Source organism: Acomys minous (assembly GCF_964271855.1).
Source record: "Acomys minous genome assembly, chromosome: 15".
NCBI lineage: Eukaryota > Metazoa > Chordata > Mammalia > Rodentia > Muridae > Acomys > Acomys minous.
Window position 1 is genome coordinate 6752058 of NC_140497.1, and position 22117 is coordinate 6774174.

The 22117-nt window shown below is 49.0% G+C and overlaps 1 long non-coding RNA gene across 2 annotated transcripts; it reads left to right on the forward strand.

The window, feature by feature from the left end:
• Positions 1-9: 9 nt before the first annotated feature.
• Positions 10-20305, forward strand: LOC311585442. Of its 2 annotated transcripts, none has more exons than XR_014775227.1 (3): positions 10-314; positions 558-2666; positions 19571-20305. It is a non-coding gene; the product is annotated as an uncharacterized lncRNA (long non-coding RNA). The 2 variants fall into 2 exon arrangements; XR_014775228.1 differs by lacking the exon at positions 19571-20305 and adding an exon at positions 3785-4850.
• Positions 20306-22117: the final 1812 nt, after the last annotated feature.

Here is a 22117-nt window from a genome sequence, read left to right on the forward strand (position 1 = left end):
CGACCTCCACAAAGTGTGGTGGGTGGGGGGCGGGGAGGGGGTTGAGGGGGCCCAACGACAGTGACCGGTGGCAGTGCAGGATTGGATCACTAGGTGGTCCAGTGCACCTAGCAGGGCAGTGGTGAGCGAGGAAAGCTGTTTCTTCCTGGGGGAAGTAATGACGTTATTGCCGGCGACGAAAGAACTACAGACCCCAGGGACAGAGCTTGCAGAAGGGACCAGCGTGGGACGAGCTGATGTGGGAGTGCTGGAGTTCAGGGGCCGAGTGACCCGGCCCGGTAGGCCACCCCTACCCCCAGCCCCGCCCCGTCCAGGTTAGCACAGCACTAGTAACACCAGCGTAGTGCTCCCCCCACCCTCCTCCCACTCCCCGGCCCACGTCTCCAGGCCTCAGCCCAGCCCCACGCTTTGCCCGGCTGCACCCTGAGGTGCCCGCGTGCAGGGCGCGGGCGGGCAGGGCGCGCTTGCCGACGTTCTTTTGTCTGATAACTAATTTGAGTTAATGCGATCTTTATGTAAAGCTAACAGCGGATAATTGTCTATTTTCTCGCCAACAGTCTCCATCACAGTCACTTATCTGGAAACCTGCGGCTGGATTAATCGCTATATTCCCAAGATGAGCGGTGCTGCAATCCGCAGTGAACACGGGTGGGAACGCGGAAGCATCCCCCAGGTTCTAGCGGCACCAGCAGCCGGCCAGCTCCCCGCAACTGATGCTGCAGGGTTGCTAGCACCTGTCTGGGCTCGGGTGGGGCTCCTCAGGCACAGAGGCGCACAGATGTAGAAGAGGAAGAGATAGGCTTTGGGGACCCCCGTCCTAGCTGTCCAGCCCCTCAGCCTACCCACACGAGTTAAAGATGGCGGCCTGAGGTGCCAAAGCTCCAGGGAGAATGTTCTTGTCTACAAAAACTTTCTCAGCCGAGGCCAAAACATCTGCTTTGAGGGAACAGTCACTTGGTGGCGGAAGAAGCTGCGCCTGGGTGAGGAACATCTCTGGAGGTGTGAAAGCTTGTGAGTGCATCAGCGCTGTGTCCAGTTGGAGAGTGACTTGAGAAAAACCCTCTGCCCCTGAGTATCTCTACATCTTGCCTTTGCTGCTCCTACACTGGTGTCAGTTTTTCAAGATGTCGTCTCAGGGAAAGAGGAGATTCTATTTCACACTGTGACTTGACGTCATAGAGACGGAATCTGTGTGCCTCAGTTTTGGCAGCATAACTAAACATCCAAGGGTGAATGCCCGTCGGCCTATCACTTTATTAGACTGTTAGATGAGGGGGTACCCCAGGGTGATCCCCCAACAGACCTCTGCAGGCTCCCCTTAAGTCTCTTTGTTGTCCTGCTCCTGCAGCCGGAAGAGGAACTCTTCACAAGCAAACGTCAATTTCTGCAAACTAGCTCCAGCTAAGGTTCCCAGGACACTTTCTCCTCATATGCCTTTGGATGTCATCCCACCTCAGCTCTCACCTGAATCCTGTCACCTCTGCCATCTTGAAGTGATCTGTGGACAATGCCGAGCTGGACAGGGCCCTGGTCAACCAGGCAGAACAGTCTATGCAAATGCTGGAGGCCTGCCCTGGGAACAGTGCACCCATTGTCCTGGGCCTTTCAAAGCCGGGAGCAGCTGCTCAGACTTGCCGCCCTGGACCCTGGGCTGCCACAGTAATGTCATCATTGCAAGACATCAGACTCTGAAAATTATACGGCCCGAATTCATGAGCAGCCTTGCCTCAAGTGTTTCTGTCTGTGACAACGTTTCAAAGTCCAGAGCTGCTTCTGTTGCTGGGGGCAGGAGGAAGGCAGGAGCAGGGGCGGGCCTGCGGTCGGTCCTTGGGCTTCTGAAAAAGGCTGGGCCATTTGGCTCAAATGATTAAAAGTTTGAGGCTTTTTCTGTTGCTTTTTCTCTTGCTGCTGCTTGCAAATTTAAATGCATTGCCAGAAGTCAGGAGGAAGAGATGGAAGAAGAGTGCCAGCCACAGGGGCTGAAGTTATCCTCATTAGCTTGGACTTCACGCCCTACTCTACCTCTTATTTCAGAGAGAAGCAGGCAGGATGACTGGGTCAGCACTCTCCGACCACCTCAACTCTGTGTCCCTTCACAGAAGCATCAGTGGTCTCATGTAATCACCTCCATCTTCCCTCCTAACCATTCTCCCCTTTCTGGAGCCAGGACCAGAAAGGATGCTCTTGTGCCAGGGGTTGGTGGTTCCTGGTGTGGGACATGAGTGTGGGGACCAGCAATGGGCAGCCTGTAGTGTGCCTGTGTCTCCAGGCACAGAGCCTATCGAGGAGGGACTCCAAGGATCTAGGGGAGGCTCAGGGGCTTCAGGTAAAGCAGCTTCCTCCTCTCCATCAATATGTTTGGTCCCAGGGACCTCTAGTATATTGCATTTTGCTTTGCTTTGGGTCTTACTATGTAACTCAAGCTGGCCTGGAACTCACTGCAACTCACCTGCCTCAGCCTATTGGATGTTAGTGGCGCAGGTCTGTGTCATCCTTCTGTGTTGACCTCTTCCCTGCCTCTCCGCAGGGCTCTGTCGCTGTCCTCTATGCCTTCTCACTGGGTGGAGCACATTCCCAGGAAACACCAAGGAAGCCACCAGGCCAGTTATAGCAGGATCAAGCCCAAGATAGGAAGGCTGCAGAGCATGTCTGACCTGCCGTGCTGGGTAAGGCGTCCCCTATGTACTCAACCCTCCCAGGGATCCTTCCCGACCCTTCACAGCCTGAACAGGGAGGGCTTGGATGGACGTGAAGCTCAACAAAATATCGTTTTGTAAACACGAGGGAAAAGCTGGAAAATGAGTGGAGAAGAAATAAGTGGATGGCGAGGCTTATTTATTTGGGTTTGGTTCTCTGAGCATTTCAGGCTGTCTGAAACCAGGCAGACCATGGATAGGGCAGCCATTTTGGACATTACTAGCGGGAAGGCCAGTGTGATGTAAGCGGCACGGACAAGGTGGCTTGTATGAAGCAGTGCCTGTCGAAGCTTGGGGAGTCTCCTGAAGGAGTGCAGAGGTCCTGGATGGGAGGGCTGGTGGCACTGGTAGCCAGAGACATCATATGACCCTCCCCATTGTGTTTGTCCTTGCCTCTCTCCCCTTCCCACACACGTGGGCAACTCATTCTCACACGTTCATGCATGCCTGCACACGCAAGGGCCAGACCTCAACCCTTACGAGCTGCGAGCCATTCACAAGTGATGGATCCACCCCACCCTCCCCCCACAGCTGTGTTCGAGTTGAACTCAGGATGGTAGGGCCTGAGGACCTGACCTCCTGAGGACCTGACCTCCTGAGGACCTGACCTCCTGAGGACCTGACCTCCAGGCAGAACTTGAAGAACCCAGGGTTGGGCACACAGAACAGAGTGAGCGAGTCCGAGGCTAGAACGTCCAGAGCCTTTCCTTCTGTCCTCTTGGTATCCGCCATTGTCCCAGGTTGGACAACTTGTTGGCTGGCTTGTCAACTTGTTTTCTGTGCTTCCTGGGTTGTACTTTGTCCGGGTTTCTTCCTGGATTGCTCTCAGAATGCCGTTTAGGCTCCATGTAACCCAGGAGGGTAGCTGGCCACCACATACGGCTCCTGAGCACCCAAAGTTCAGAACATCACACACACTAGATTTTTAAAGCTGCCAAATGAGAACGACTCCCTGATTATTCGAAATGTTGGCTACAGAAATGACTGTGCTTAGAATATGCTGCATCCAATAAAATACATTATTAAAGTGAGTTTCACCGGCTACTGCTTTTGGAAGTCAATGTGGCTTCGGTACTCCTCTTCACCAGCTCCTGCCTTTCATCAACAGTCTTGGTCTTTCTATGAACCCCTAAGAGATGGAAAAGGAAGAAGCAAAAGTGCAGGAAAGGATTGGGCCTGCCATCCCAGGAGCAGAGGGCAGCTGGACCCTCCTAGCTCCTTTCCAGGTTATGCTTGTAAGTATCAGGGCGTCCTTGCAGCCAGCGGCAGGAAGAAGCATCACCGCACATTGTAGCTATTTCTCCAATCTTATTTTATCTTAGCTTTCATTCTGTTTAATTACATCGTGATCTCAGGCCGTGGTCCATGAACCCTGCAGCAACCTTTGAAGAACCTTGCTACTAACGTTGAACGACAGAGGGACATTGATACTAGGTGTCACTATGTGAATTACATGGCATCGTAAGCAAATTTCTTTTTGTTTTTGTTTTTGTTTTCAAACTTTTGGTCAGCAGTTGACACTTTTCTGTCTTTAATTTTGCCTTGCAAACGAATCACTAGGTCTGACTGACACCAAACAAAACAAGAATTCTGAACAGAAATTTGTCTTCTGTGAAAACAGTCTATACCAACCAAGAAATTCCTTTTTGGGGCTAACACGAGGCTTTGGAACGGTATGAAGTCAGACTTGGGCCCAGGAGGCCACAGGGAACACATTTATAAACTTTTGTTTTACACTTATTCAGTTATTGGGAGATGTGCATGCCATGGTGCACATGGAGGTCAGAGGACAATTTTCAGACGTCACTTCTCTCCTACCCTGTGGGTCCCAGGGCTCTACTCTTGCCAGTCCAAGTAAACTTTAATAGTAAAGATTTAGATATTAGATGTCTGAAGGTGAAGTCATGAAAAATAGAAATTTTATTTTGTGATTTGGTAATAACAAATGGAGAAACAACTGTTCCAAGCTTAATAATGTCTTTAATATATTCTGTTAAAGTACACCATGAGAAGTTTACATGCATAGGCTTGGAGTATTACAATGTATTTATTTGGGAACGTTGTATAATCAATATGAAACAATTCAGGAAAATGTTAAGTTAGGTCCACCATGCAAATAAACTGGAAATGTCTCAGAGATCATTTTGAATAAAATTAAAAGTATTTTTCATCATAAAAGGGGCTGTCATTTTGTCCATTAGTTGTATGTCCATTTACTCTTGATGTTGGCTGAATTCTATCTAAGAGAAAAATTATAAAATATCAAACATTGTCAGGGTTTTATAGGTAAACGAACTGATATAGTTTCTTTGGGGAATGAATTCCTTGCAAAGTATCGTTCTTGGGATTTTCTGTTTAATAAGAAATTAATAGCAACATCTTAGTCTCTAATCACACTGTTTCTCCATCTGTCTATTATTCTTTGCTTGAGATGGAGTCTCAACTATCCCAGGCTGGCCTCTGACCTACTGTGTAGGCTGAACATGAGCTTGAAGCTCTGATCCTCCTGCCTCGCCCACCCCACCCCACCCCCCCTGCCTCCCGAGTCCTGGGACTACAGGTGTGCTCCACCACGCCCAGTTTTAGGCAGTGCTGGAGAAGGAACACAGTTTGGTGGGTGCCAGGCAGGCCCTCTACCAACTGACCTATACCTCAAGCCCCACACTATATTTATTTTTAATAGTTGCCAAGAAAATACCTTCAAAAGCCAGGTGCAGTGGCTCACACCTTTAAACCCAGCACTTGGGAAGCAGAGGCAGGGAGATTGCCAGCCTGGTCTACAAAGTGAATCCAGGACAACCAGAGCTGTTATACAGAGAAATCCTGTCTGAAAAAAAAAAACAAAAAACAAAAAAAGGAAAACACACACACACACAAAAGAAAGAAAGAAAGAGAAAGAAAGAAAGAAAGAAAGAAAGAAAGAAAGAAAGAAAGAAAGAAAAAGAAAACACCTTCAAAAGTGGTCCAAATGGTACCTTGAACATGTAAGATGCATCCCTGGACAAGGTGCTTCTGTCATGACCGCTCATGTTTGCTCTCTCTCACACTGACCCACATAACTGCGCCCCCGCACCCCCCCTGCAAAAAGCATTGAGACTTTAGCTACTATTCTCCCAGAGCTATGTAGGAATGAAAGAACCCAGAGTGTTGAGTAAAACAGAGGAAGGATGAAGGGAGAAGGTGCTGGGGGCAGGGCGGGGCGAGGCGGGGCTGAGTGCAGATCCTACAATTAGCTGATGCTCCGGTTTGTTCAGTGAGCACATTGCATGGCCTAATTTGCTTCATCGTCTTCTAAGACCACGGAGCCTCTGAAGGGCCTCTGTTCTCCTTCCCCCACCGGAGATTACAATGGTTATGCACTTTCAAATATTCACAGGCAAGATGTTGTGGATAAACAGTCCAAGATTCACTAAATTAGGTCACCGCTCATACGGGGCCAGTGTTATGTGCCCCTTGTGTTGGAATTATCTGGTGTCAGCAACATTGATTGAAAAATTGAAAAAGCACTGCAGACCAGGGGGGGTGAAGTCTTATTACAAGATGCCTCAGAAGCAGATAAGGAAGGAACAAGGGCCTCCTGTAAACGAGGCTATTCTCTAGATTTTAATATGACAGTAAGCAAATTATACATGTTTTTGCAAGTAAGATAAATTACATAGGGAAGCAGACATATCTAAAGTTCCTGAGATTCTGTGCTAGCCATATATACTTTGTGTGTTCCTCAAACGTGTGTGTGTGTGTGTGTGTGTGTGTGTGTGTGTGTGTGTGTGTGTCCCAAGGCACATTCCATCTTAGCAGGGTCAGGACACACTATCTGGACAATTTCTCTCGTTCTAGAAGAGGTCTGTCAAGACACTGAGGCCAGCACCACTGTGAGAGCCCTTGGCTTTGAACCTCCTCATCAATGACACCTGCATCAAGCAAGTTTCCCAGGATGGCTGTCCCAGGGAAACTCTGGAACCTGGCCAGGCTGTGTAGACACAGCTGAAGTCAGAGACCAGCGTCCCCGTCTCACCAGCCAGCTTCTTTGTAAGGTTTTGGGAAACCAGTGATCTCAGTTGGGTCTGTCTCGCGCCTGTTGTCCTCCGACCAGCCAAACTTAACTGGTTCCGTATTCCATAGGCATTTAATTGTTTACGTTCACATATACTATGTCTCAAGACATCAGCACAACAGATAACAATGGGACTATGCCAAGAACGCATTCCGTGGCCCAGAAGCTTAGAACCCTGGAGGATGTCCATGTGTGTCCAAGTGGTGTAACAGTGATGACCTTCCCCTTCAGGTCAAAATCGTGTTTCTGTTGGGAACAGAGCAGAGCGTTTGAACATTGCAATCAGAGCTAAAGGAGAGAGGCTGCCTGCTGCCTGGGAGGGCAGGCGGCGGTGAGCTCCTGTGGCTCTGCAGGACGGGAAGGGAGACAGCTAGCCACAGCTGCGGTGGATGTGAATGCTGCTGAAACAGCTGCCAAGACAGGAATAGAAAACAAAGACGTTGGAGCCTGGGGTCTGGAATAAAGAGTGTTTAAAACTTAAAACATCCCATTTGGTGCGTAAAGAAAGGAGCCGGACAGTTAAAAGTCACCCCTGCTGAAGCTTGAAGGCCTCCGTTCCTGTCTGGCGTGAACTGGCTTCAGAGAACCCATGTCCTCGGGAGACCTAGCGTCTCTTCTGGGGCCACAGTGGTGCTTGCTCTAGGTGTCTGTGTCACTCACGGGTGGGGAGCGGTGGGTCTCTGAGGCAGGAGCTGGCGTCTCTCCTTCTCCTTACTTAATGCAAATTAAGTAAAGAAAACCATACCTTTAAGAGGTGGTGCCCATGGCTCTAACAGGCATGCCTAGAACCAAGGCCTTAGAAGCCACTTTGGGCCTTCACTGGCTTGCCCCTGCCTAAGCCATTTAGAAACCTCCCAGTTGGCTCACTGAAGGCAGTGAAACCAGGACTTTGTCTAAGAGGTAGGCACAGGGCCATGCATTTCTCCCAGACTTTTCATACCTCACCCCCACCCCCCACCCCCAATGCAAAAAAAAAAAAGAAAGAAAAAAAAAAAAACTTCAGGAAGACAAACCAGTTCCCAAGAAAGGATACCTAGTGAGGGACGATAAGATGGATGTCAGGGAGTCCTTCACTCAAAATCAAGGCTCTGTCCTGAAGTGGGAAGAAGAGACGAAGGGCAGAGAGGGTGGTCAAGCTCACTCCAAGAGAGTCTCGCTAACGCCGGAAGGCCCAGTCTGCACGGCTCCCTGCACATTCCTCCATGTTGGTGTTCATCTTGATAGGGACAGGAGGAGATCCGTGTTAGGGGACACTGGAATGACCTCGGCACGAACGCCAGTGGCCATTTCTGTGAGAGGCAAGTAGGACCATGGCCACTTTGTCCTGGGAGCACAGCAACTCCAGGGGGCTCAGCCAAACAGGACAAGCAAAAGGGAGGCCTCCCAGGTGGGCGAGCAGCGCTGGCAAAGGCTCAGAGACAGACACGGGATAGCAAGGGGTGTGCAGGGAGCTGTTGGGGGCTGTGGATGGGAGAAGAGGCCTTAAGAAGCCTGTGAGGGAGGGGTAGCTGGGCATGGCGGCTAGGCTGTGCGTGTGCAGGGCCTGGAGAGCAGACTGGAAAGGACAGCCTCTCTGGAAGGCGGGCTGGGGCCAGGAAACAGGCTGGACCTTATGCTGCTGGACAGAGGGAGGCACATAAAGAGAGGTCGTGTTTCTTGATCTATTTAGTGGAGGAAGAATGTAAAGAAGCCAGGCTTAACAAAGGCAGTGTGGAGCAGTGAGCACACACGTGGGTGCCAGGCCAGGAGCGGGGAGCCTTTGAGGGTGCGTGATAGAGTGACCTCCATGGGAATGTACAGAAAACAGTGAGTCTGAATGCTGCCCCTGGCTAACTGAACGTGATCCTGTTTGCTGAAGTATTTCCGTGAGCGGTGGGGGGCGGGTGGGTGGGTGGGGCATACAGGAATGTGCCAGGTGTTTCAAAAGTGCCTTCCAGGATTTTATTTTTTTTTTTTTAATACATTTTTATTAATTTATACATATTACATCTCAGTTGTTAGCCCATCCCATGTATCCTCCCATCCCTCCCTTCCTCCCACTTCCCCCCCCTACTCCCCTCCCCTATGTCTGTGTCTGAGGGGGATCTCCTCCCCCTGAATATGCTCATACGGTATCAAGTCTCTCCTTGGTGACCTGCCTTCCAGGATTTTAATGAAAACATTGATTACCAAGGTTATTATCTTGGTAAAATAAATTGCTTCTCCCACTGTGGTGGGCTTTAAATTAAAACACTGCCACTAAAACACAAATGTATAATTCATGTTTAAATATTCACATGCGTTACTTTTGTTCCTGTGTGCATGTGTTCAAGTGAGTGTGGGGCTGTGTGTGTGTGTGTGTGTGTGTGTGTGTGTGGTGGTAGTCATGGGTCAAAACTGAGTGTCTTCTTCAATCACTATCTTCCTTATTTTTTGAGACAGGGTCTCTCCCTGAAGCTAAATCTCACAGACTGGCTAGAATGAAAATCTGGGATTTCCGTGGTCGGCGTGTGCCACTGTGCCTGGTTTTTACCTATGTTCTGGGATTTTCGTGGTCGGTGTGTGCCACTACGCCTGGTTTTTACCTATGTGCTGGGACTTCCGTGGTCGGTGTGTGCCACTACGCCTGGGTTTTACCTATGTGCTGGGATTTTCGTGGTCGGTGTGTGCCACTACGCCTGGTTTTTACCTATGTGCTGGGATTGAACTGGTTGGCAAGTTATCTCTCCAGCTCCTCTCCAGTTTTCAATTAAAAAAGAACAATGAAATTAGCATATTTCATCATCATTTAGAAAAATGATCATCGTGCCTGAGATGAGGGCAAGTGCACAGGTCACATGATCCCAGCCAACAAACCAGCACTTCCTGTGCCTTCAGCTGGATCATCTTGTCCAATCCTAGGATGCCCCACAAGGCAGTTTATAAGCCCGCAGTAACCAGCTTGCTGGCTAGGAACCTGGGGGTGTCACTGGGTTCAAGATAGAGACTACCAAGCCAGAAGCCAGAAGTCACTCATCTTGCCTTCCGCGTTGCTCTACAGACACTGCCTCAGCCCACGTTCTCTTCCTGGGACAAAACCTTGGAGAATTGCAGCCAATAAAGGGAAAAGGCTTATCCTGGCTTCTGATTTCAGGACCCTCAACTGATGGTCAGTGGCTCTATTATCTTCAGAGCTGTGGAGAGGTTTGTTGCCCTTAACCAGCACAGGAGCCCTTGTTTTCCTGCTTTCGTTTTATTGTGCCACCTACAAATGGGAGGCCTGTGACCAGCAAGCTTCGAGCAGGTCTGTCATCTTTCCTAAAGGTCATATCACTGCTGGCATTTGTTAGCCACAAAACATTTTGGATTGAGATATGCTATTTTGATCACCGCCTTTAATCCCAGCACTCAGGAGACAGAGGCAGGTGGATCGCTGTGAGTTTGAGGTCAGCCTGATCTACAGTGTGAGTCCAGAACAGTCAAGGATACACAGAGAAACGCTGTCTTAAAAAACCTTCTCCCCCCCAAAAAAAAGATATGCTGTTTGACAGCTAGAGTGCTTTTGCATACTCACAGTGCAAGCACATGCTTTATGCACAGTGAGAACAAAACACGTGTGAAAATTCCTTTACTATCAAATCTGCTTCATCACAGTGGTCTGACCTCCTGGCTACAACATCTGTGGAACACTCATGCAGAGATGGTTTGAAATACACAGTGCTGGTGAGATGTACACGAAAATATAAAGTTTATTTTCTATTACCCATTCTAGCTTCCAAATGACACAGAGACCTATTATTATTAATAAGCTTTAAAGCACCACGGCTGGGCAGATACTGATCTATTCTACCGGTCTATACTGGCCTGGCCGCTTCCCAGCCACATCTCGTCGTGGCTGTTCTGCTCCATCTGGCTATCTTCATGGTGACCTTCTCATCTCTCTCTCTCTCCTCTCTCTCTTCTTCCCTGGTCCAATCCGATACCCCCTGACTAGGATCAGGGGGTCCTGCCTCCTGTCCTCTCTGTCCAGCTATAGGCCAACCAGCATCTTTATTAACCAATCAGAGATGACGGGGAAGAATTTTTACACAACACTGTAACCAGATCTTGGGGCACAGAAATCAGCATCTGACACACAGTGCGCAAGACCATCCCCCAATGTGGGGAACTGCAGAGGTGCTGGTACTGACCATTACTTGTTTTTGTCTGCAGTTGAAACTTTACTTGTTTTTGTCTGCAGTTGAAACATTACTTGTTTTTGTCTGCAGTTGAAACATTACTTGCTTTTCTCTGCAGTTGAAACATTGTGCTTCACTGGTTGCCTTCATTTTCCTTGTTTTGAGTCTCATTATTTGGCCCTCGATTTGCTCCCTCTTGGGGACTTTGCACAGTGCTATTCCATTGCTGGTTCCTCTCCTATATAAGCAGCTCTGTTACTCCCAATAAACGGCATTCTCTTAGCAGGAGTGACCCATTGTTGTGTCGTCTTTTCAATCCGCCGTAGCCTAGACTAGCAGCGCGGGCGTGTGGGCGCTGCACCCCAACATGTACATGTGGACAAAAATAAATAAGGAAGTGAGGCTGGGTTTGGTGGGACATGCCTGTAATTTAAGTCACTGTAAGAAGAGGGCAGGAGGACGAGGTGAATCCTTCAAGGTCATCTTCACTTACATAAGTTTGAGGCCAGCCTGAGCTACGTGAGACCCTGTCTCCATAACAGATACACAGCGTCTGGGATATTTCTGTCCTTAATACACAGATACCTAGAGAAGAGGCCCCTGCAGTGAGCACAATGGGAGAGTTCTGGTTTGGGTTTGAAGTGACCCCCGAATCCATATTTGACTGTCAACCGATAGTATTATGTGTTGGAAGTTGGTGGGAACTTTAGAGAGTCAGAGCCAGAGGTAAGAACTAGGTCATGGGGGCGGTGTCCTTGTCCCTGAGTCTTCTGCCTCTGCTTCCTAGCTGCCCAGGGCTGAGCATCTCTGATCCTCCACCACTCCCCACTGTGACTGTGATGCTCTCTGCCTGGCCACAGGGGACCACAGAGCTGAGTAGCTATGGACTGAAGATGTTGACGTGGTGAGCCACACCCTGTTTCCTTCTTGCCACTGATTTTCTTAGTCCTTTCTTGCAGCACCAGATAGCTAACTAACGTAGACCCCTGCCCCTCACCCCGTCCCACCCAGATACTAACTCAGCCTCCACTCCTGACTCAGGAGCAGCTTGTAGGAAGGACCACATGGATGGACAACCCTAAGAGGAAGAAAGGGGAAGGCTCCGGAGCCTGGATGGTGTCATGAGTGCACTGTGAGGACCAGGGACTTTCTTACATAAGAAAGGGCTGCCAGGCTTGGTACTAAGAGAACAGCAGAGAAAGGGAGGCCTAGGCAAGGTGCTCTGACCGTCAGGGCAGCATAACCCTGGGTTGAGTCACGACCACCCCGCCTCCAGCCTCTGCTCCATGCTCAGAAAGTGTCCCTATTAGCACCACCAATGTAGGTGCAATTGGTTTAGATGAGATTCAGACCCTCGGGCAGCTCTGAACCCAGAATGACTGAATAGGAGCAAGGACACACAGAGAGACGAAGACCACGTGAGGGCAGAGACCAGAACACCGGAAACTGCCCGCAAAGCCCAGATGCTGTTCAGAACCAGGAAGACTTCTCTCCTGATGCATTAAGCCCTGGCTGCTTCCTTTCCCCCCAGCCCCCCCGAGACAGGGTTTCTCTGTGTAGCCTTGGCTGTCCTGGGCTTGCTCTGTAGTCCAGGCTGGCTTCAAACTCTCAGCGATTCACCTGTCTCTGCCTCCCAAGTGCTGAGATTAAAGGCGTGCACCACATGCCCAGCTCCTGACTGCTTCCTTAAACTAAGATTTTTCACTCCCAGAACCATGAGGACCCAGCTTGAGTCTGGCGCCACAGCCCCAGATACTGACTTAAAGCTCCAAAGAGAAAAGGGCTGACAGAGAACAGATGGAACCTCAAAAATAAGGGGTCACAAGGGTGCTGGAGAGGGCACAGTCTCCAAGGCCGGAGGCACAGATGCTCAAGACAAGCATCCCAGGACAGAAGACCTCAGCCTGAGAGAAACGGCTTGGCAGGAAGTGGGCAGCTGGCTCCACCCCTACAACTTGCCTAGGAGGGGTCCCCTAAATCTCACCTGGTTGAAGTTCTGGGGTGGGGAGCTCTCAGATAGGCTGGTATCCTTACCAGGTGAAAGGCTGAGCAGGCCTGACGTCCCTGCAGTGATGACCAGGGCACACCTCCATGCCAACTGCATGCCTGTGTCCCTGAGGGGGACATAGACAGTGTGAAATAGCCCATTTGCCTTTGCAGAGAGGAGTTCAGCAAGCAGTGTGGGTGAGCTAGGGGGGAGGGGCCACCCCCACCATCCCCTGGGTGCTATGGGCACATGGATATGGAGGCAGTGAGGTCTCTGCAGCCATAGTTCAGGAGGCATTAGGAAGCTCTTCAGAGGCAGACGCTGGAGCCAGAGTGGAGGCCACAGGAACTCAGTAGGTCCAGTGCTTACTCCAGCATGCATAACGCCCTGGGCTCAGCACTGCCTACGACCAGGCAATACACACCTGCTCCAGGGGTTCACGGTCACCTTCAGCTACATAGTGAGTTCTAGGCCCTCCTGGGATACACAAGGGAAGGAACGAAGGTGGGGGGGGGGTGGAGAAAGGAAAAAAGGAGGGAGGAAAGAAAGGAGAAACCTCTGATGGTAGAAAGCCACATAGATGCTGTGTTTGCAGTTATACACATAACACCAGCACCCTTTCCCCTGTCCCCTGAGCCAGCAGGTACGGCTTCAGGTACTTTGTCCCCTTGCCTTGGTGGTGGGCTAGGGGCCTTTAGAATAAATTAGACCGAATGGGCCACCTCTTCCAACCCCTCAGCTCTGGTGCATCACGGTCCCCTGCTCCAGGGGTGCCATGCAAGTCCGTGACAGGCAGAGATGATTTCAGATCTGATTGCGGCAAGCAGGGCAGTGTAATTGCCAATCAGGCGACAGGAGGTGAGATTCAGAGCTGCATCTCGGGTAGCCCCACCTTGGAGTCCTCCAGAGCAGGCAGCACTGGCTACTGCCACTCACAGAGCCAGAGGCAGAGAAGCCCTAGCATTGTCACACTGAGCTGCCGGACCCCCGCTGGGTCCCGCCAGCCCCAATCAGGGGCCCCTTCCTGAGATTGCAGGGGAGGCCAGGATAGCCTCAGGGTCCTTAATGAGCTTAACACCAGCTGCAGACTGAAGACTCAGCTGACACCATAGTACCAGGCCTGGGTGCAAGGCCTAGGGGCTGCTGCTGGCCATATCTGCCTGGTCTCCAAACGAGTTCAGGCCGGGACACCACCTGAGGTGAGAGGCGTCTCCGTTGCACCCGCAGTCCTCTGCAGATCTCTCAGTGAAATCACACACTCTGAATTTGAATATGAAGGCTAATAAATGAGACATCGTATATCAAATGCAAACTGCACAGCAGTCAGGACTTTAAATAGCTCTGTGGAGATACGCTTCAAAATGGGCGATCTGGATATGAGAGCGCGAGTGCTATGGGTAGCTTTGGGGGGCACACAACGCCGGGCCAACACATGGCAGGTGGGTCCTGCTTGCCTGTGACACTCAGGGTTGTGTGGACTGTGTCTGTCCTCCATGGCCAGAGCTATGGTAGGATCTTTGCTTCTGGTTCCCACTTGACCATTTAGAAGCCCCCGACTGCGGCCCCCAGGGCTTGTCACACTTGAACACGCATGGCCTCTTTTTCAGTCTCCTTCACCCTTTGTTTAAGGCAGGACCCCTATCTTAGTGTGACTTGTGGCTCCCACACTGAGGGGCAGTGCTCTGCACATGCAGACTTGGCTGCGGGGGTGGGGGTGGGTAAAGAGGGAGAGAGACCTTAAGAAGGGAGAGAGGGTAAAGAAAGAGGGCAAGGAGGAACAGAGGTGAGGAGAGAAGAGAGGAGGGGGAGAGAAGGGAGGAGGGGGAAAGAGGGGAGAGGGGGAGGGAAGGGAGGGGAGGAGGGAGAGAGAGAAAGGGAGGGGAAAGGGGGAAGGGAGAGAGGGAAGAGGGGAGGAAGGGAACCCAAAGATTAGAAATGAAGCTAAATTCCAAATAAGGCAACACTGGCTTTTGGTTTCTAGTTTGCAGTGTTGGACAGAGAGAGCAGGCCCTTTTCAGGATGGCACCACAGAGACTCAGGCGCTGGGGCTTTGGAAGGAGTGGCACACATAGGTCTCCCCTCCACACCCAGTGCCACTTGAAAGGCCAGTCCCTGCCAGGCACAGCAGACACCTTATAGATGCATCTCCTCCTGAGGTAACAGAAGACGCAACCCCTGAGGAGTCCTAATATTAGAATGATTTGTCTGTTCCTAATCTGTGACTGGAGACTCTGCTGCCGAAAACTACAGATTCTCAGCTTTAAAAAAAAATTTTTTTAAGATTTACTTATTTTATGTTTGCTTGCACAAATGTATGTGCAGCCTGTGCCTTCACAAGTATATGTGTACCTGGCCTGATGGTCAGACAAGGATGTCAGGTAGCAGGGAGCCAGAGTTATCCATGGTCGTGTACCCTCACGTTCTTTGGGAAAGCAGCAAATCCTCTTAAACCCTGAGTCATCTCTCCAGCCCCTAAAGTCTCAGTGTAGGTCCTGAGCTGTGTCGCTGTAAATGTGGGTGCAAAGAGCTTTGATGAATGGGGGAACAAGTCATTTTACTCTTTTTGGTTGGGGGGTTGGTTTTTTGAGACAGTGTTTCTCTGTGTAGCCTTAGCTGTCCTAGACTTGTTTGCAGACCAGGCTGGCCTCGAACTCACAGGGGTCTGCCTGCCTCTGCCTCCTGAGTGCTGGGCTTAAAGGCGTGCATCACCACTGCCTGGCGTCATTTTACTCTTGATTCAAGATCATGGGTGGTCTGCGGAAGTTCTGACTCCATGGTCATTGCATAGAGGAGCTGGGCTTTCTGGGAGGGTTGGGAGTGAAATACATAGCCAAAGACTTCGGGGATGGACAGGTCCTGGAATTTACTGGCTTTCTGCAGTCCCCTCAGCCCTAATGGCATCTCTTTCTACATGTTTAGACACCAGCCACCGTTCTGTGGTGGCTACAGGTACCGGGGTATTTTAGAAACCCCCGGAGCAAAGATTTGCACGGTCATTGTTAGATTCTCCAGGAACAGTCATTTAAGAAGAAATAGTGCCACAGTGCTCTGAAACCACGCTCACTTCAAGGCACGTGGAAGTGCTGCACAGTTGCTGCTGGCTTCTGGAAATTTGCATTAAGCAGCACTGAGTTCCTTGTGCAGTTTCCTGTTTTAGGAAAAAGAAGGAGGAAATGATGGGTATAATTAACATGTGTCTTCTCCAAAAACCTTAGAGCTATGTTCCATGCCAGGCAAGTGTATGCGTGAGTGTATGGTGTACAGGTTAATTAGGACAATGGACTGCACTGGTGTGCACAGGTATTTCTGTGAGTGCATGACATATGACTGTGTGTGAGCATAGTAAAGTCAAGACTGTCGTCGTTGAGGAACAAATCCTGGGGAGACGTGAGCAAACAGCTACTAACCTAGATAGGGAACCGTGCGGTTTGGTTCTTGTCACGTGACACAAACCTAGACATAGCTAGGAAGAGGGAAGCTCAGCTAAGAAATCGCCTCTATCACACTGGCACGTAGGCAAAGCTGCGAGGCATCTTCTCGATGAATGACTGTTGTGGTAAGACCCAGCCCATTGTGGGAGGCACCACCCATGAGCAGTTGGTCCTGGGAGGTAGAAGAAAGCAAGCTGAGCAAGCCATGGGCAGCAAACCAATCACCAGAGTTCCTCCATGGCATCTCCTTCCATTCCTGCCTTGAGTCCCTGACATGACTTCCCTTCATGGTGGACCCACACATTGTAAGCTGGAATAAACTCTTTCCTCCCCAAGTTGATTTTGTTCATGATGTTCCACCACAGCCGTGGACGGAAAGCAAAGTAGGACACCAACTAATGACAGGCCAAGGTAGTAATACCACAAAAGGGCTGGAGAGATGGATCAGAGGTTAAGAGCACTGGCTGCTCTTCCAAAGGTCCTGAGTTCACTTCCCAGCAACCACATGGAGGCTCACAACCATCTATAATGAGATCTGGTGTCCAGGTGTACATGCAAGCAAGAAAATTGTATACATAATCAATAAATAAATCTTAAAAAAATATACCACAAGACCCAATGTGTTTGTTTGGCTTATTAACAGAAGCATTAAGTGAGCAGTCACTTACAGAAAGAACTGACTCAAAAATAGCTGCATCACCAAAGCCACTCTAGTGTGGGTGACAACTCAAGAAAGCTAGAAACCTGAAACTCACTGCACAATTTGCAGGCAGCTCAACTGGCTGAAGAGTAAACTTTCCATGCCTCTGGGCCTCTCTGAGGTGTCTCCAAGCAGTCCTTACAGCGCCGACAAGCTTGGGGGGATATGAGTCTAGTGGAACTGGTCAGTTTTGGGGACTTTCTGAAACTTCTAAGTTGTTTACTCTAAGGAGACTAATGCTCTCAGAGGAGATTGTGAACACACACACACACACACACACACACACACACACACACACACGGGGGGGGGGTGTCTTTAATTCCTTTGTCCTACCTAGAAGGCTGCCTCACTCTCTCACTGAGCACACCCCCTCTAGTTAGGTTTGAATCATAATTTTATCAATTAGAAGTGATTTGGGCAGAACCAAACTTTCTAACTTTGACACTTTTAAATTTTCCTTTATAGAATTAGCTTCACATCATATTTAAGGACATTTTATCCAACCAAAAATACAAAGTTGGTTTGTTTGGTTTTTTCCTCCATTTGTCTTGAAATATCCCCATTTGGGGATATTATAACAAATTTTAAAAGCTGCTGGCTGTGGTGGGGTATATCTTTAATCCCGGCATTTGGGAGATATAGGTAGTCTCAAAAAACAAGGTTGTTATTGTTGTTTTATACCACTTGTCATAAGCATTTTTTAAAGGGGTGTGTGTGTATGTGTGTGTGTGTGTGAGTGTGTGTGTGTGTGTGTTTGCACTTTCAGTTCTTCTGGCTAAATATCTGTGATTGAGAGCACAAATTCTTGCAAGATTAATTTTAATTTCATAAAAATTCTGAAAAGTGTTTTCAAAATGTGTTGCCATTTTGCCTGTGTGAGAATTCTGGTCACTTTGCAATCCCACCAACAGTTAAAATTGCAATTAAAAAGAAAATCCAGCCATCAGCAAGTAGACTACGAGCATCAAACAGAGCAGCATTTCACCAGTGAATAACGAGCCTGGGTATTTTATAGGTGTGGCCTGCATCTCTGTGTGACTTTTCTTTGGTAAAGTGTGTCTTCAAATATTTAGCCAACTTTGCCAGCAGGCAGATTGGTCTTGTTGATGGATTTTGACAATTCTTTCTATACCTGCATAAGCTCTTTGTCAGGCAGTAATTTAAAAGCATCTCAGGGCATCCGCACCTTTTACCTTTATTCTCCCAGTAGTGATTTGGGCAGAGCCACTTTTGAATTTTGATAATTTTATTTTCTCCTTTATAGATTATGCTTTTCACATCAAATTTAAGAACAATTTATACAACCAAGAATGCAATGTTTTTTTCCTACATTTCTCCTAAAACTGCTACAGTTTTATATTTTACATTATGTCTGGGATCAATTTGTAGCTATGAAGGGTTTGTTTTTCATACAGCGTCCAGAGGCTGCAGTACCGCTCACTGACAGGGCCGTCTCTTCTCCATTGAATTATCTTTGTACTCTTGTCAAAAATCAATCGTGTGAGTCTATTTCTAGCCTCCATCCTCCTGTATTGATCCCCGTCTGTCTTTTTGCCAATACAGCATTGTCTTGATCGTTGCAGCTGTAGACTGAGGTTTGGAATTAGGTAGCCCTAATTGTGTGCTTTTTCAAAATTATTTTTATGTTTCTAGAAACTTGTCTTTCTGCATAAATTTTTTGACTCTGTCGCAAAAGAATCCTGTTAGGGCTTAATTAGGACCAGATTCATATCTGCAGATGGAGTTCCAGAGAGGTGACAAGCTTGTATTGTCTTCTGATCTATGCCCAAGTAGTGATCTGTGTGTGCGTGTTAGTGTGTGCACATCAGTGTGAGCGCATCTGTGTGCACATCAACGTGTGCACATCAGTGTGTGTGGGCCTTTTTATATCACCCTATGGCTTTTAACATGTTCTGTCCTCTATTCTGTGATATAAACACCTAAATGTTTCATTTTTGTGATTCAGTTGAAAGAATTGTTAGAAGTTAATTCCCAGTTGTGTGTTGCTAATATATACATATGTGTGTGTGTCCTTTCATATTGCTGTGATAAGATTTTGATAAATTCACATGTTAGTCTTTTTTATGTAGATTTTGTAGGGTTTGTGTGTATTGATGACATAATTGGAGGAACCTTTGTCTATTCTTAAAGGAAAAGATTCTTGTATGAAACAGGAATAAGAGGTTAAATGTCAAGCTGGGCTTGGTGACACACGCTTTCAATCCCAGCACTTGGGAGGCAGAGACAAGGTGGATTGTTGTGAGTTTGAGACCAGCCTGGTCTACAAAGCAATTCTAGGACAGCCAAGGCTACACAGAGAAACCCTGTCTCAAAAAAAAAACAAACAACAACAACAAAAAAAACAAAAACAAACAAACAAAAAACCCAAAGAGGTTAAATGTCTTACCTTGTTCTGGTTTGGTTTGGTTTGGTTTGTTTGTTTTATTTCTTAAAGCAGCAACATCTTGCTCCCCACACACACACATTCCCCCCCCACTCCCCCCCCACCTCCGCTGTCACTGAATACATAGCAATCCTCTTGCTTTCATTTCTCCTGTCATTACAGGCATGCACCGCGGTGCCCCACTTGTTCCCGGTGTTACAGGGGAAGCAGCCGGCTCTCCAGAGCCTGCGGGAGGAAAGCTGCAGCCGGCGGAAAGCTTCATTGGGCATAAATTCCTGCTTTGCTCAGATTCCCACCGAAGTTCAGTGTGTTTGGTCCTCAGCCTCTGAGAAGACAGCCGTGTCAGGTTTTCAGGGAGCCGAGGAAACGGTGAGTGACCGATGTGTGGACACACATGCACATAAAATATTAGAAGGAAGGAAGGAAGGAAGGAGAAAGAAGGAAGGAAGGAAAGAAAGAAGAAAGGAAGGAAGGAAGGAAGGAAGGAAGGAAGGAAGGAAGAAAAGAATCCAAGGAGCCAGAGGCTTCACGTCGCTCCCACCCCACCGTCCAGTGTCCACCCGTGTTATCACTTTTGTTCACCTCTGTGACCAAACACCTCACAGAAACAACGCACGCAAGGAAGAATTCATGTTGACACATGTAAGGCTTCCATAGCAGGAACTTGAGGCTGGTGGCCACGTTGCATCCTCAGTGAGGAGGAACAGCTGCTCGGCTGGCTTCCTCCTATTTAGTCATCCTAGGCTCCCAGATGGCACTGGGGATGGGTCTTCCTCTCTCACCAGATCCTGCCTGAAGACACCCTCACAGACTGCGCTGGCTAGTTTTATGTCAGCTTGGCACAGGCTAGAGTCATCTGATCAGTGGGGACCTGAAATTAAGAAAATATCTCTGTAAGATAGGGCCGTATGCAAGTTTGTAGGACATTTTCTTAATTAGTGATTGATGAGGGAGGGCCCAGCCAATAGTGGGGGAGGTCATCCCTGAGGTGGTGGTCCTGGGTTCTGTAAGAAAGCAGGCTGAACAAGCTGTGAGGAGCAAGCCAGTAGGCAGCACCCACCATGGCCTCTGCATCAGCTCCTGCCTGTAGGTTCCTGCCCTGTGTGAGTTCCTGTCTTAACTTCCTTTGATGATGAACAGTGATGGGAAATAAATAAGACATAAATTAAATAAGCCCTTCCCTCCCCAAGCTGTCTTTGGTCACGGTGTCTCATAACAGCAGCAGTCAGCCTAACTAACACACAGAAATACCCACATGTGCATTTCCACGGTGATTCCAAATGTAGTCAAGCTGACAGGAAGGAGTAACCATCACACCACACTACCTTCCGTCTGCCACAGTGGATAGATACTTTTGTTTACGTTTTCTTTATCTACGCTCTGCTTCTTTTATAACAGTGTGTGTGGGTGAAGCCTTATTTCTACTTTCTGCTTTTAGAAAAGGTAGCATATAAGCATACTCAAGCATCTAAAACAACAGCAACAACTTGCCTGGAAAGCTCTGTGTGATGTGCCTCAGCATCTAATGGTCTGGGGCCGTAATTACAGGATGATGCTCCAGTGCTAGGATGTGTACGCCTCAGTCTGACCCCTTAGCCAGGCCAATTTATTTCTATGTCTTCTCTCCTCATTGAGAATTGAGCTTCTTCTGCCCTCTCTCCTTCATGCTTAGAGAAGCAGCCACCTCAGAAGAGTCACTCCTTATGGCCGTTGCTTAACCACTAGTCACTGGACCAGGAACGGAGGCTGGCCTTGGCCCTGTGTATCCTGACCATTTCCCTCACTGATTGGGGGCCCCGGAAAAACACAGGCAGCATCATCCCAGCTCATGCTTACCTTCCTGCTCCTCACCCCAACCCCTCTGTGCTGCTCCTTGTCACCAATGTCCTCCCTACAGGTAAGGTGATGTGCTCCTGTACCCAAGGCACACGTGGCAGGCGCTGGTGTGGAGCGCTCTGTGGCGTGCTCACAAAGTACTGTGGTTGTAAGGACAAGGCGGGCTCCTGACATGCTGGGCTGCCATCTCTGCACCCCTCCCCAACCCCCCATTCCCCCACCCCAGGAAGACCTGGGATGAAAAGGCCTCAAATACCCAGCTTAACCTTGGGCAACAGGACTTGGAGCAAGAGAGGAAGCAGCCAGGAACATTCCTGCCCATTCACCATTTCTGTCTCCTTCCCAGTTGCCCTATAGTAAATCGTCCCCTTGCTTGCGGGCATATAGTCCTGTCACTCCTAACCGTGATGAGCTACATCATGGCATCTCCAGATGGAAACAGAGGGGCTTCCCAGCCTCAGCCTGATCACTGCTCATGAGCGTGATCAGCGACTGTCTCGCGTGTCCTTCAATTTCCCTCTGTCCTGCCTGCTTGCCCTCCTCTCTTCTTCTTCTCTCCCTTCTCTAACCTCTTTTCCTTTTTTCTCCAAATGCATTCCCCACTGCTCTGCCACAACACCGCCTGACACTGATTCTTTAACCATCTCCAACTTTTTATTTAAACAACTGGCGCGCCTTATGAAGACTCTAAAAACATATTCTGTTAAACTAAATGCTACCCAGGGAGTGAGGAGAGAATGAAGGCAGGGACGGTGAGGGACGGGGTAGAGGGAACTCTTGCCCACAGCTGGCAGGATGCAGACAGCTTCTATAGAAAATACCATACGTGCCGGGTGTGGTGGCGCACGCCTTTAATCCCAGCACTCAGGAGGC